The sequence below is a fragment of the Saccostrea cucullata genome, unplaced genomic scaffold (assembly GCF_032062105.1).
Source record: "Saccostrea cucullata isolate Sc308-1 unplaced genomic scaffold, CSIRO_AGI_Scuc_v1 ctg1537, whole genome shotgun sequence".
In the NCBI taxonomy this organism is placed as follows: domain Eukaryota; kingdom Metazoa; phylum Mollusca; class Bivalvia; order Ostreida; family Ostreidae; genus Saccostrea; species Saccostrea cuccullata.
This window is the reverse complement of record NW_026921202.1, coordinates 86,701-99,941: the sequence shown is the minus strand read 5'-3', so window position 1 is coordinate 99,941 and position 13,241 is coordinate 86,701. Positions and strand designations below refer to the sequence as shown.

General features: G+C 32.9%; 1 long non-coding RNA gene across 1 annotated transcript; it reads right to left on the bottom strand.

Moving 5' to 3' along the window:
* Nucleotides 1-1,493: 1,493 nt before the first annotated feature.
* Nucleotides 1,494-13,241, bottom strand: LOC134259462 (uncharacterized). Its single transcript, XR_009990363.1, has 3 exons — nt 13,193-13,241; nt 9,806-9,883; nt 1,494-1,590 (listed from the first exon to the last, which is right to left on the bottom strand). It is a non-coding gene; the product is annotated as an uncharacterized LOC134259462 (long non-coding RNA).

Below are 13,241 nucleotides of genomic sequence, written 5' to 3'. Positions count from 1 at the left end.
CATATTTTTTCTAGTTAACAATCCGACTCCCCCACCGCCCGACCCCTCGCCCGAACTGCGCATGGTTTACTTTTTCCGTAAGCGGGGGACTCGAATTAGCTTGTTTGCCCGTTCATTTGTATGTGGTTATTCCGACTGATATTTGTGAAGAAATCTTTTATGTACTTAAGTATATTATCAGTTTGGGAAATGCTGGATTACTTGCATTTTAATGACACGTGTTTATGTAGTTGTGAAAAACCACAAAAAGGTACGATGCGCCATATGCATTTGTCGTTTAAAAGTAATTGCAAACTTTATTGTATACTACTAGAAGTGATCAGCTGATATGATTAAGATAGAATTGATCTGAAAATATTTCCATTTCCAATTGTTTTCTCTATGATAAACACTACAAAAGTGAAGCCCTGTGGTATGTATATTTCTATATAACTGAAAGGTCAGGTGTCAACCTGCATGTATATCATTGGCGTATAAATATACTAAAGAAAAAATAGATGTTTTGTTTAATTGTTTACTAAGTAATTTGATATGATATATCTTTTTAACAAACAAAATAAATAATGAATTATCTTCGGTTCGAAAGCAAGTCACTAGCGCAACGCTGTCCACTATCACCGGGGCCTCGCGAGTCCGAGAACTCCACTTCCGTAACAGCCACGTGGAGAAATTGACATTGCCACATGGATCTGCACGTACTTTATCATCTGATATAGACATCGTCCCTCAGTCATTACCATCCGACTTCTTAAGCAACTCAACTTCTTCTGTCATTTTAACATCCATACAAATCGGTTTCCTGACCATGCTGACCAACTCCCGTTTCATCAACTGCAACATTGCATTCAATATGGCGGCGGAGAAGTGACATAGTGACTATATATGTTCGTGCTTCCGACAACCTAAATCTAGGTCACATATATAATTAAAGTGAACAAGATTACTTTGATCATTATTTAAAATTCTTTTGTTGTTTATTTTATAAATGTTGATATTTGACTACGGTAACTAAATAATCAATAAATTTGTTTCGTGTTTTTGGGACTATTTTTTTATAGTAAAATTTGACGTCATGGGGCCTTGTGCATTTCAAATCTACTCAATTAGACGGTATTTCAATTTATTTTAAGAAAGTTATTTCAAGTAAAAATGGAAATATAAGGAATCACTGTCTAGTTTTGAGAGTATGCCAGGGACATCAACAATAGTGGGAAACATGGGATAATTTTAGCATAACCGGCTTCGCCCGTTATGCAAATTATCCCATGTTTCCCACTATTGTTGATGCCCTGGCATACCCTCAAAACTAGACGGTGATTCCTTAAGTAATAATCCAAACAAACTGTTTGATGATATGAATGTAAAACTTTAAGAATATATGATCAAAGAGTTTGATATGATTGACTTCGGCAAAATGAAAATTGTAATATTTACCGAGCAAGTTGAAATCCTTTTGATATATTAGTGAATAGATGATAAAGGACTACCTGCAACTTGCCCTGTGATTAAACATAGCACCTCTGGACGCATTGAAGAAGTTATTCAAGCAGGTGTATCCATCATCTACTGAACATTCCTTTGCAAAAGACCCTATATGATAAAAAAAAGTTACAAGTGGACGAGTAAAATAATAAAAGCTTTCTTTGGTTGAAACGAAATATATGGAGATAAATAATAGTATTTTAGCCCAAAAGCCCATAAAACAATACAAACAGGAGCAGAACAACCATTGACTTCCAAAACATTAGAGGTGGAATTAGGTGCAATTAAGAAGTAAGAGGCCCCTGCCGACCGGCCACATTCGCCGTGTGCTCCTTGTCTTGATCGGAAAATAACAGAACATTCCGTTGTCAATTCAACAACTGTGTAAATTATGGACTAACATTTGGTATGAAAAACGTCAGTCATTATTTGAATGAATTGTATTTGCTGACATGGTCATTGTATCGTCCGTAGAACTTACAAAATGATGTATATAAAGAAAATCGCTGATATTCCTGTTTCAGCTACTTGTCTGTCAATAACCTACCTCGTTTAAAAATTCTACATACTTGTTCATTAGTACAGGAAGTAATGATGCAAAACAAATACATAACAAGCAAAGCCCGGTTTCGATTCTCTAAACCTAGAGCAGAAAGGTAGATAGTTGCTTATCGCAAACATATTAAAGATATTGTGTTAAATAGATAACATGAATTAATGTTTATTATGCAATAATATGCTACAAAAACTCTAATTCTTTTTTTTTTAAACAGGGTGTTGCGTTCAGTTTGTTGTACGGTTTTCATCGTATCTTCGTATCAGGCTGGCATATATCATATTTAAAACGTTTCAAAGATTTATTTTCTCTTTTGCGATCCTAGATTCAACTTTAAATAGTTTTGATATACTTAATTACAACTCACGGGATGCGGGGACCTTGGTCTAAATTTCTATTTTTCACTATTGACTGGCAAAGAGAGCTTTATCATAATTACACTGATTTGAATTCTGATCATTAATGAGACGTTATAATACCGTCACGACTTCCAAAAAAAAAAATACATAACGTCACAAAAGGAAATTAAAAAAAAATAAACAATCGAGGGAATATTCACTGGAACAAAATCTGCAGTCAAGACTCATATTTGTTTTTTTTAAACAAAATATCATTTCATTGATTTGTTTTTCATAGAACAAACTCTTACTTAATGTTGTTTAGTGCAACATTGATAATTATTGCCCTATGTATAGGTCAATATTTCATCCATCGGGGTCTAACATAATCAAGCGTGTCCTCAATCATAGTCAATAAAAATTATGTATACTATCTCATTGGACTTCTGAGGCGAACTGTTTATCTTCAAATTTCAATTTAAATAAAACAAATGTTTTGAACATATTTTATTGTATAAACAAAAGGATTGGAAACAAGTTCTTTCAACTTACGAGTTCCTCTCCTTAAATATAACTATATGTCATGCAATTAAAATATATGTAGTACATTAAAATATAAATACAAAAGAGATACAAGTGAAATATTTGCTCAGATATATAACAATTTAAAATCTACAAGATTCGTTAATAAATTTATGCACAGCAGCAAAAATATATGTGTTTGTTTCTACAGGCAAATTTACATCACCACATTATAACAAATTTGTGTCAATATTGACCAATTCGTCAAGTAAAAATAGGCGATGAAAAAGATTATTCCTAGCGTTTGGATAATTTCTGCAGGCAAAAAAGAAATGATAAACATCTTCATACTTTCCACATGAACAGAAAGGGCTATTAATAATATTTCTTTTGTGTAAATCATAATTAAGTATACAGTTGTGTCTAAGTTTAGTATGGATTATATTTGTATAACGCTTGCCAAATGAAAAATAGATTGGGGGATTTTTTACTTCTGTAGTTAAGTTTTTTCGAAACGCATTGAGTGAGATGGCTTCCCTTGTTTCTGTCTTCAATAAATTCCACTGTTTCACAGCGTCAGGAATAAAAGATCTTTTATATAATTCTAATCTGCATCTTGGGGCAGCGTATTGTTCCTTATTACGGGTATTATATTTTGAAATGTTTTAACGCTTGTTTGGAACAATGTCATTCAAATATTCAGGTACATTACCATTATGAATTTTGTACATCGTGGTCATTTTTGCATTATAGCGCCTAACTTTTAATGTTTCCCAGCCAGTTTCAGAGTAAAGTATTTCTCTTGACACAAAAATTGGAAGTCCTGTAACAATTCTAGCTGCAGATATTTGAACTCTTTCAAGCTTTTCGGCATCATTATTAGAGCAGCCATCCCAAACAATTGAAGCGTATTCGAGCGAGGGTCTGATAAATGTGACATACAATTTTGAAAGGTGTGTCCTGTCGATTTTAAACTTAAGTTTTTTCAAAAGCCCAAGTTTCTTATAAGCATTGTTTACAATGCTATCAATGTATTCTGTCCAGCTAAGGTTTTGTGATAACAATAGACCTAAATGACGATGAACAGGGACACACTCCAGTCTGTCACCTTTAAAAAATAATTTAGGCATAACAGAAATATTTTTCTTATTGAAAAAAATAACTTTCGTTTTGGAAGGGTTGAATTTTAGAAGCCACTGATTTGACCAAAGTTCCAGTATATGTAAATCATGATTTAAATTATATTCAATATCAAGTATGTTGTATGAAGAATGTTGAAGCGAATTATCATCAGCAAAAAGTCTACACAATGATAACATAGTTACAGCAACATCATTTACATATATCAGAAATAAAAGGGGTCCTAAAACGGAACCTTGGGGTACACCTGCAAAAATATCTAGTTTTGGAGATAACAGATCTTTGTACATAACTTTTTGTGATCTTTTACACAAATAACTAGAAAACCACTGCAGAAGATCACCCGATATACCGTAAGTTTGTAATTTAAAAAGAAGTCCTTTATGCCAAACTCTGTCAAAAGCTTTTGAAAGATCGCAGAAGACCATACAAGATGATTTACCTTCATCAATATTTTGAACAATACTACGATACGTTTCTTGTAATAGATAAACAGTTGAATGACCCGGTAAAAACCCGCCTGATATCGATAAAACAAATTGTTACAATGGAAATATTTGTACATATGTTTAAAAATAATTCTCTCCATAATCTTACTAACACAAGATAGTAAGGACACGGGTCTATAATTAGAAACTAAGGAAGGGACATCTTTTTTAAACAAAGGAATAACATGAGCAATTTTCCAAAAAACCGGAAACTTTTTTTTGATAGAGACCTATTAAACAGCAGTGTGAGTGGCTTAGCAACAGTATAAATAGTGGATTTTAACATTTTGTGACTGAAACAGTCAGGACCTATGGCTTTGTTCACATTAAGAATTGATATAATATCAATTACTTCTTCTTCCTCAATGACAATATTACTGAAAGTGTCACTACACAAACTGTACATGTTTGGCAAAGTTTCATTTGATTCGTCAATTGTCGAAATGGAAGAAAAATATGAATTTATAGCTTCAATCTTATCGATATCAGAATAAGCAAAGCATTTTTCGCCGTTATCATTATGTATTTGGACTGGTGGGATTTCGTTGGACATTTTCAAGTTGAATGTGTCTTTCATTAACTTCCAATAGAGTTTGTTATTATTTTAGCTTGAATCTTCTAAAGATGTATCAATATTGTCGTAATAATTTGTTATTGCATATTTTTTCATATTGTTTACTGAATTTCGGACCTCTCTGTATGCGGCAAAATCGGAATCTTTTTTAGTTTTATGTGCTTTCTTATGAAGTCGATTTCTAGTTCTCATTGTTTTCCTTAGAAGTGAATCAAACCATGGTTTGTCGCGAGGACGTATGGTAACCGTTTTTTCAGGAACACATTCGCGTACACGCTAGATATTCAGATGTAAAATTTTCCGTTGCTATATCTACTGTCTGGGCCTCATTTATATTTTTATTCCAATCACAATTTTCAATTAAAGAATTTAGTTTAACAAAGTCAGCTCTTTTATAAGCCCAAACTTTTCTTTTGTAAGATCGATTGTAATTTATGTTAAAACATTTTTGTGACGTCATCTTTTGTTAAACCTGGTTCAATAAATTTGTTATTGTCCTGCACCCCGTCCAATAAGTTACCTGTAGGTGTCCAATAAGATTCAACTTATTGGACAGGTACAGGTAACGTTAAAATGAGAACAAAGGGCGAGGCAAATAAGTAAACACCACATAAAAGGCAATGACAAATCAAACAATTTAATATGAACAATGTAGGAAATAAGTAGCGTTAAATGTTAATATTTCACAAAAAATCCTATTGAAAATGGGACAAATAATCCAGTGAATTGAATGTCTCAGATTTATTATTGTAAACGCATCCGTGGCTCCGATCATAAATTTCCTAAATTCACCGTTCATTGCTATATAATAGATTCATTTCACAATGATTGATCCACGGAACATATATAGAATTCAATGGACACAAAAGATGAATGAGAAGCATGTGTTTTCTTACACACAACCTTGGGCTTTTTGTTTATTGAAATATCCATCTTTCCGCATTTAGCACAAAATTTAGTTCACAAAATTCCAACGGAATATGTAATTTCCTCCGGTGATTTATGACTATTTGTCCACCTAGTCCTGCGTCGTTTAAGCGAGTATCTGTCGATCTAAGGAGTGGCTGGAGCAAAACCCTTCCGAGTTCGAAACCTGCTCACAAAAGAGAATTGCATTTATAAAAAATACATCAGGAATAATCTCCCAATTTCATAGAAAATGCTTTAATAAACGGTTGTTTTAGTAAAATCCTTCAAATCCTTTTGCTTTATAAAAATTACCTTTTAACAGGAACTGCTTCTTGCAAATTCCGAAACATAAGAATATATATCCGGATTTCACAATAAAAACCTGAACTGAGGCATATTGGTGTAATCGATAAATGGCATCGTCAAAACACCCGATTCCGAAGGTCTTTTGTTCGAAATCAAAATGTACGTCTTCTTCCGTGGTCGTTGCGTTGTAAAATGAATAAATTGTAAAGAATTTAGTAGAACTGACTTTTACGCATGCGTAGTATATATAAAAATGTCGCAATGCGGATAAATAAGACTAAACAAAGTTAATGTTCATATTTCTCGATATAAAACACCTCTCGATGATTCCTACTATTAATAAAGACAGAAGAAAACCCAAAACTGGTTTTCTTTGGCCTAACTTGCTGAACAGTGCCAGGTAGTCATCCAAGCAGCACGAGACCTTACCTGTGACTGTCCAATAAGTTAACAATGGAAGTGTTCGAAAATGGTGAAATGTTTTAAGTAAGTTATAAGCCTCAAACTGACCATTATGTCAGATATTAGACTCTCCTCGGCGCTAACGCGCCTCGGGTCGTCTAATATCTGAATAATGGACAGTTTTCGGCTTATAACCATTACTTAGAAGAAAGCGTTAAATAGGTAGCTTTGTGGTCACTTATGGAAGAGTCCATTACTAATGTACCCGATTCAAGAATTTGGATAAGAATTTTGGTCAAGGAGCGTGCTCGACGTGTGTGTAATTCTTGTAGGTTCGTGGATATTATTAACAAGGTTATGTGTTGAAATAATTTCATGGATGATACGTGTTTGTGGAGTATTAAGGAGATCAACATTAATATCACCGACTAAAATTATTTTATCCGATTTTTCACTCATTTTGTCAACACACCATGGAAGTTTGGTCCAAAAACCACTATCAGGATGATATACACAGCACAAAAAGATTTTAGAGGTATGGTTATCAATTTCAATACAAATACATTCAATGTCAGAGGGTTCAAAATCATGGTGTCTAATAAGGCGCATTTGACCAGAAAAATAGATCATGACACCTCCCCCGAAACAATTCCTATCTTTTCGTGTTATATTACAAAACCCATCCAAATATAAGTCATCATTTTTTACCGTTTGGTCAAGATGGGTTTCAGTAAAACATAAAATATCAAAGTCATGAACGAAAGAGTTTAAATGATCTAATTTGTGTCTAATACTACGAATATTAAGGTGTAGAATGTCAAGGACATTTTCAATCGGGCCCGGATTGACCTCAATATCACCACATGCCAATAGAACAAATGTGAAAAATTGTAAATAAAAGTTTATGTACACAGATTTTAGGGTAATGGATGTCAAGCAATTAGCAAGAATTCTAAAAACATTTTTCATTAGTTGCAAAAAAACACGCGCATGGAAAAAACGACCATAAACATGTTTTTGATGTACATCTGCCAGATAAATAACAAAGGCCGATTTCAGCACGATATTGTTCAATGGAGTTACCCATTATCTACCTTGTGACAAAAGTATATTTTAAACAGAAAGCTGCAATCGGTAGCTGCTAAATTTATGACACATTCAAAAACTACAGTAACTGAATACACATATTTGTTTGCATGACTAAGAAAGTTTGGATATAAAGCATAGTTCAAAAAGTTAACAGAAAAATAATAGAACGAATACATGTAACATAAACACAAAATAAACAGGAAAAACAATTGGAAAGCGAATATGTACATAGAGATAACGTGAATAGTAATATACTGTACACTTTTGTGAATAAAAGAACACAAAAATTGTGTAATTGTGTTGAAAGGGTTTAACATTGTGGTAAAACTGTAAAGGTACACATTAGTAGAAATGGTATCTTCACAAAAACAAGTTGCGGAGTGCATATTCAAAGTAACCAAAATGTATATACATTGAATAAACAAGAGATGCAAAAAAATGCATGGGGTATAGGGAATTGAGAAGTTATGGATAAGTTATGGATAATGTTTGTATAATCTGGATCATAAAAAAGAAAATAGATTAGATTGTAGCTTTTGTTATGATTGACATTTAATTTTTAGGGTCATATTGAAATAATTGTCAGAAAGGGTTGAAAATTTGTCATTAGAGGATTTTGAGGGAAAACACCGAATTTGACTATGTCTGATTCGTCTCTGATGTGATTTTTCCATTGGAGGATCGGGCATTTTGGAGGCGATTTTGACGGCATAGTTGTCGACACAGAAAGAGCAGTCTGTCGCGAAATTTTGTCAAATCCTCATTGACCGAAATTTGCTTGGTTTCCTCGTTTTCGCGAAATTTGAAGGAATTTCTAAGCACATGAAATTTAGTGTCAACAGATTTCAAGCGAGCTATAATTTGGCGTGGACCTGTTCGTTGTTTTTTGGGGTTTCCAACTCTGTGCGAGTTAACGATATCATCTTTTGACAGCTCTATTCCGGCAATTGAGGTAGCCTCAAGGAGTTTAAAACTTGTATTTTCCCCTTCTGTTTCAGGAATCCCCGATACTCGGATGAGCGGCCGTCTGCCATATTGCTCAAGCTCATCAATTTGTCGACTCATGTCGTTGTTCTCGTTACGTAAATGGTTTAGCTCCTCACGAAGTGGGGCAACTTTCTCTTCAATCATGGAGGAAATTTCCTCGCGAAAAGACTCGCGGATACCCTCTCTAACAGCTTCAGCAATTTTTAGAATATCTTCTGGAGATAATGTCAAGGGACCGTTTAAAACATAGTGTTGTTGAAAACCAGGGTTGAACTGTTGGAGTTGTGGATCTAAGTTTTCATAGCCATTAGTAGATAGCGATGTTGGCGTTGAAGTACAAATAGGAGATGGGTTTTGTTGCTCCTGTGAGGTAGCGGTAGGAGTGCGAGATGCCGCTTCAGCAAAAGATTTTGACATGTCTTGAAGAGATCTTTTGTTATATTCACCCATTTCCAAAGTTTACAAAACGATTACACAATGACAATGACAAAACCTTATGGAACCAAATGTATTTATCTCGTATACAGTATCTAGGTTTGCATGCCTTAAATCTTAGAACTTAGGACTCAGGCTTAAGACGTCTGACAAATCGCACATTCAGGTTGTCGTGAGTAATGTTCATAACGTTAACACCAGCATAAAATTCAAACGCAAATTTTTTCTCACATATTTCAGCATTTCACCGAATTTTCAAATCATAACACACCTTTCAATGTTCTGATGGTTTTAAGCCCATTCCACATACATAAAACAAATGTAAAACTAATCCTGTAAATCATACTTTACATGTAACTACATTGTATTTATATTTATAAACTATTAAAGAAAATTTGTGCTACACGTGTTATTTTTTTTAATGTTATGTATTTCCGTTCGGATGATAAATTAAATCATACATGTATGCATTTTGTTCTAAATCCCGGGTTTCATATTTTTTTTTTACGAGAGTATTCTATTACCTTGATGCCGACTTGGCGTTAAACAATATACAATCAATCAATCAATTTATTACCTTGAATGTATAAAGTTGATATAATAAGGCAGAAACCGAGAGCAATGGTACTGAATCTTTCCATCTCTTCTAAGATCACTGTAAAAATATAAATAATTAAAGGAAACCTAACAATTGATAGAGTAAAAATGCATTCAATAAATCACACAAAATCCAAAAACTACATGTAATAAATAATGTTTGATGTAAAAACTGTCTCTCTCTTTTTCTGTCTACCGTAGATAATAAAAACTGTTTCTATAAAAATCAAAGAAAACCCTTTGTTTTCATTTTTTTCTTTTAAACGCATACGTTATTTTTGGAAATATGACATAATTAATGTAACATAAAATGAATAAAATTTTCTTTCAATAATTTGCCATAAAATTAATGCTATAGGACTAAACCATTTCATGCTTTAAATGCCAAACAATCAAAACTAAAAACTAAATTTTAAAAAATCCAATTAAAAAACTTAAGCCAATGTAATCATTACTGTACAAAAAATTCTGATATACGAAAACGGATACCATTCAGTTTTTATTAATTGTTAATTTTAGCGGCATATTTTCTTTTTTAAAAAACGTCTTTTTTATAATGATCCCTTATAAATTCTACTTTAAATTACTTTAACATTTTTTTTTTCGTTCTTGTCATCTGTTATTTGCGATTCATCATTTGAAATCAATCCACGACGAAAAATTTCACGACTGAGAAGCATTCTCTACCACTAAGGGAAATGAATGGTTCATGGCTGTAAATATTCGCGAATTAAAGTAACTGGCGAGACGCGTTAATTTTTCTCGCACGCTAATTCTTGAAATGGTCCGATACAATTTGTTATCTATTTTATTTACTTTTCTTCTAGTTAATTTTGGTTTTATTGTTAAGATACAACGGCTATATTTTTTAATTTTTTTTCAATCGAGAAAATGAATTTCACTAGATTTATTTTTTTGAATTATGTATAAAAAACAACATATTTCTACTATTTAAATAAACGAGAACTTACCTCAATGGAGTTTCAAAAGGCGCGTGTAAAGATATGAATGACTTATTGACTTTTATTGTTTTTGGGGTCCACAATATCTTTTTAAGTGCTTGAACAGGTTTACGCAACAGACCAAATTGCTTAATATTCTTTTCCTCAAGTATACATGTATATACATGTACGATCAGATTTGGCTTTTGAATAGTTATTTCCATTCGACACCCTTTTATACACTTTATACACTGCGGACAGCATTACATGTACATATTATTCAAAAATAAACTTTTCTGAATTTAAATTCAATAGAGCTTTATAATTGTGATATTTAAAACGCTTTAGAAAAATCCCTTTAATTAATGACAATAGGTTAGATAATATACGTATTATAACCGGGTCAACCTCATTTCGGACTCCAGCCTATGATGACTGTTTATTACACCTCAACCATCGAGGTTTGAGGAGGCAGAGTCCCGAATGACATTGGGCCGATTATAAGTTTGTTTACTTACACCCGGGATCTTGTTTATTTTAGTGAGAGGACACACCAAGTGGAATAACTCTTATAATCCTTGAGCTGGGTCGGAATAACTCAATTCAGCTTTTAAAATTTTATTATATCATTCTTTGGTGTTCCAGTAGGCAATTCCTTTTACCCTGAGTACCTTTCCTGACCAGAGCGGGTCACAGGCTCTAGTTTCCAAACTGTATAAAATGAAGCAGAGACAGACACAATCCAGCTTTTCTCTGGCGTATGTCCGTCGTCCGCTCATTTTATACCTCAACTCTTACTCCGCTTTTCATCTCCATATTTGGATGGCCTTCAAAATGTCCAATAATTACTTTAACTTCAAATTTGAATTTTTTACCTATCATTACTCTGTCCTCAAACACTCTTAGTTTACTTATGCGTTTTAAAAATTACTTTTTGTCTCTTGCAAAATCTTTTAATTTCACTTGGTGTATTTAATTTATTCGAACTACTGACCCCTGGTCACTCAAATGTTATTGGTCGCTCCTTCCTCTTAACCAAATACATTTTTTCATAAACAAGAAAAACTGAATTCCAATGATTCATTTCTTGGAACCGTCCGGGTTAAAGTTAGGGGTAAACTACTATTTGTTTGCATCTTTAATTGCTTTTATCTTTTCGAGGCCGCATGTGCTATCTCTGTAAGCCGAATAGTGCAAATTCATCAGATATGTTACATTCTTATTTTACCGCAATTTTCGTTATGATAAATTCCCCCTACTATTCAAAATCTTTTCCGCAAGATTTAGGGAAAATTTCCAGATCTTGGTTGAATTATTGGCAGAGAAGTTTAAATAAAGATGAATATTGAAAACGATTATCGTCTATGATATTTTCTCGAAATGTGCATTGGGATGGGTGTTTATTTAAAAATACATCTTTAGATAAATATTCCTCCGGGAAAAGAAAATTAAAACCATCATTAACTTTAGAAAACTTTCTCACATCCATATGATGAAACTCTTTGCCACAATATGTGCAAAATCTCCCACTCTTTATTTCATCTTTACATTCATAATGGACTCGAGAGCAACAACATGCAACTTTATAAAGAATGTTGGACCGTGGACACAAGATATCACAAAATGCACATCTGATTCTAATTGAACCTTCTCACCAGGTGAAATAAATAATTAGACGATATTCTATTACAACTAAACAACTGAAAATATATGAACAATAAATCAAACAAAGTCCCGTGAGCGTATTCCAAAGTGTAAATATTTAGTAAATAAAGTAAATAATCAAAACAGAAAAAAATTGGAAAAAATGACCAACTGCCAGTGAATATATCCTGTCTCCATGCCTCGGTTTTTAGAAAAATGTTGAATAAATTTAAATAATCTATTACAGTACTGTAAAAGATATATTTCTAAACAAATGAAACAAACGTTGAATAATCTCTGGATTTGTTATTTGCATAGGCAGCGGAGTATAAAAAGTTTTCCAATTTGTTAAAGTAAAATACTGAGCTACACAGTCAGACTGTTTGATAATATATTTTGTTATCGGTATCTTATAAAATTTCATTTTGTTTCTCTATTTCAGATGGCTTAAAAAATATATATAATTCTTAAATTCAAGTTACAAAAAAACACGATATATTAATCACACAACAACTATAAACAGTCTTTAAAATATAATGTACACATTGCCTAGGCTTTTTCTCTGGGTAGAGTCGGCAAGGCTCCTTAGAATAGCTATAACCTAAGCAAAAATTCAAACACTTCAATTCGAACAATCAATACCTTTAACGCATTGAACATAAAATTCGCACTGTGGGCTAAGACTTTTCGCTTAACCCAGAATCATACCAAAAATATTGTTTACTCGTCGACCTTATCTTCCACCTCTAAGAATAAGAAAAATTATTATTGATCGATGTTACCTTGTTTATGAGGATACAATGTGTTTATCCCTTCCAGCATAAAACGTAG